Here is a 3,812-nt window from a genome sequence, read left to right as displayed (position 1 = left end):
CATCCTGAAAATGTGAGTGGTCACATACAGGTGTCAAAGTACTAAACAAGTAGATATGGTCGTTCGGAGCCTCTAGGTTCTCAACACTATCAGCCTTTGAAATTACCTGAAGATTTGCCAGCCGAGCTGCACTTTTAGCATATTTAAAAACATCAGTGTTGCATTATAGTGTCCTGGGTTAGCAACCTCCTGATTAATTTTTATTTTCTCATCATCTGGAGAAGTGTTTAGTAGTAGGAGAGGTTTATGATGTCACATCTCCAGCTTAGATGAATCTGATCACACTCGAGCTTTGATTTTTTTTTAATTTATTAAAATTAGTTGATATATTAGTTTCAGGTGTACAACACGGTGATTCAACATTTAACATACCTTCCATTGTGATCACCACACTAAGTCTAGAAACCATCTGTCACCATGCCAAGTTATCACAATATTATTGACTATATTCCCTGTGCTGTACACTAATGATCCATGGTTTATTTATTTTATAACTGAAAGTTTACACCTCTTACTTCCCTCACCCATGTTTAGGTTTTGAATTTTAATCAAACTGTTTCACATTGTTCAGAGTTCTTGGGTGGTAGAAATGAGAATTTATGTATTATTATTTAGAAATCCTTTGGTCTTGCTTTTATATAGATGACAGTAATTTGTAAAAAAAATATATCTTACTTGTACAATTATATACCACAAGTATGCATTAATTTTTTAAAATTAAATAATCCATTTAAAATTCTTATAAATGTTGAGACATACTTTGGAAGAATTTTTTTTTTTTTTGATGAACCTATATAACAGTTTTAGATTTACAGAGAGGTTGCAAAGATAGTACTAGGATTTTTCAAATACCTTATATTCGATTTTCCTGTTTTTAACATGTTTTATTGGTATGGTATATTCATGACCACTAATAAACCGATATTAAAATATTATTATTAATAGAAGTCCATACTTCATTCATATTTTCTTTGTTTCTATCTAATGCCCTTAATCTGTTCTAGAATCTCATCTAAGATATTGACATTAAATTTTAATTGTCATGTCTATAGAAGCATATTTTAACTATTTTTAATTTTTTCAATGTCTATTAAAATAGAATTATGTGTACAATCTTTCAGAATTGGATAAAATTGGAATGCATTTAAAATTTTATTTTAACATTTAATGATGCATTTTAAATAATAATTTATATAGTTTATTTTTTATAAAATTTTATTAAAATTTATAAAATAATTATATCAAATGATATCATGCAGATACCTAGAATGCATTCTGAATGCATTTTGAATGCAGAAGTATTTTGCAAACATTTAAATAAATGTTTATACAATTTTTTTTAATTTATAAAAGTAATTATATCATGACATCAAGTAATTAAATATGATATCAATAACATCATGATATTGGATTATTTGGAAAGTGCAAGGTAACAGAAGAAAGCTCTATAAACTCCCACTTCCCAGAGGCTATAAATTTTAACATTCACCATAGTGCTATTCTGCTTTTATGTAAGTATATTTTTCTTACAAACCAGAGGTCATATTGTATGTTTTTAACATGTTGTATTAATCATGTTTGTATTAATGTTGTATTAATTTTTAACATATTGTATTAATCATGTTTTTTCCTACTTAAAATGTAGATTGTTTACAAAAAGAATTTTCTTGGTGACAAAAAAATTCTATTTCTATATAAACCCTTATTTTAAAAATCCATTTTTCCAATGATAATCATTTAAACCTTTTTCAATATTTTTCTTCTTATGTATAATTTCTGAATTGATATTTTTAAATAACACTTTTATTGAGGTTTTATTGACATTCAAAAGTTGTATATATTTAACGTATACAATTTGATGAGCTTAGAGATAAGCATACACACATGAAATTATCACTACCATCTATGTCATAAATATATTCATCACCTCCCAAAGTTTCCTCCACTCTCTTAATTTTTAACTTTTATTTTTTGTTGATAAGAATATTTAATATTTTTGACAATAAATCTTTATTTTGCTTTCAAATTTTTAGGAGCTATTTTTTTTTTTCCATTTGCCAAACAGAATTTCAGTGTGGCAAAAATACATATAGTACATGTAATACTTAGTCTAAACTGAAGCACTGGGTAGATTCCTTGAAAAGAATTTCTGCACTAAGGGATGTAATCACTTTAAGGCTTCTGGTAAACATGGACAAGTTTCAGAAAGATTTTACTCAAAGGCATTGTAGAAAAGTGTTTTCCCAGAACTCTCTCCAACACTGGGCATTTTCTTTAAAAAAATTGATAAACATCATTACTCATCGTATGCTTGAAATTAACATTGAAATATTTTCAAATATTTCTAGCCATTGTAGTTGCTCTTTTTTCAAGTATCCATTTATATTTTTACCCACTTATCTTTGTGCTCCTGGGGCTTATCATTACCAATTTGAATAAGTTCTAAATAAATTAGTTATTAAAGTCTTCATCTTGCATATAGTTTGTATTTATTAATTTAGTTAGGCAGTTTTGACATACAAGAATGTTAAATGTTTATGTACTCAAAATATCAGCATTTTCATCTGCAGTATTTTCTACTGCTTTTAAGGTTAAAATGTAGTCAATATTCACTTATCAATAACTATGATGTCCCATTTATTTTCTTCTGTCCTTTTAAGAATCAATTTGTCATGGCCCCTGAACTCCCTCCAATTCTTGCCAGGTGTGTCAAGAATATAAGGCTTTGACCACTTTTTACCCATGCCTTACACAGAGTTGTATTTGTAACCAGCAACCTTGAGTAATGAGGTAACCTATGCCCCCAAAGAGATCAAGAGATCAAAAGCCCCTTGAAACTGAAAATAAATGCATCTAGTTTACTGGACCAAAGCTGCTCTTCCCTTCCACATGTTCTTATTCTTCTTCACTTCTATTTATCCTTACCCTCATCTGCTTTAGGAGAAAGGTTGAGTATGCTGGAGAATTTTGAGAAGAGAAGGACTCAATTTTTTATAACTGTCGAATATCTACCCGCACCCAAGTCACACTATATGTGGGTCTGTGGAAGAGGGGCTGCTAAGCACAGGGGTGGCCAATGAACCAAGAATTGCAGAGAGGAGCCACAGTAAAGGGGAATAAGGGAGTGCATAAATGCACCCCTGGACTTGCATGCATTCTAGAGCCTGGAAGTGCACGTGGGAGGAGGAAATGCCCAACCTGGATCTAGGAATCAAAGGAGAAAATTCTTCCCCACTGATCTCCTCCAGCACCTGAGTCTCCCACAGACTACACGTCAAATTTGATCCCTTGACTAATAAAGAAAGGATGCAGCAAGTCGTAATTATGAGATGAAAATAGTGTAGCTGGCCTCACCCTAGTGTAATTTTGATTTTACATGAAGCGGCAGCAGCTATTCTTTCAAGTCCAAGTAGTCTTGAATAACACTATGTATGACAAATTACCCTGGGACCACTCAGTGATTCCACCCATGTGATTCAATCAAACCATTAATATGATCTAAGTAAAGTTTAACAACAAATCCTGAACTGGAATGACTTGAGCCCTACAGGTATTGTTTGTATATAGAAATGATAGGCAATGGGCTGCCTTTTGGCCTATCCATTTCCTGCTATAATTATTGGCAATGATGTTAAAAATCTGCAGGTCCCTCACATGTTCTCCATGTGGTGAGATTTCTTTTATATCGCATTCTGTATCTCTTCTTCTAAGACTTCACAGTATGAACCTTACTGTTTCTAGTCTTAACCCTTGATATATAAACCCAGGTCTTAACAGGTAAAATACTTTTATCTTTAAAGAAAAAGTCTTTC

This window comes from Pteropus medius, unplaced genomic scaffold, assembly GCF_902729225.1.
Source record: "Pteropus medius unplaced genomic scaffold, Ma_sr-lr_union100, whole genome shotgun sequence".
NCBI classification, from domain to species: domain Eukaryota; kingdom Metazoa; phylum Chordata; class Mammalia; order Chiroptera; family Pteropodidae; genus Pteropus; species Pteropus medius.
The sequence above is the reverse complement of the archived record's forward strand: the minus strand, read 5'-3'. Positions refer to the sequence as shown.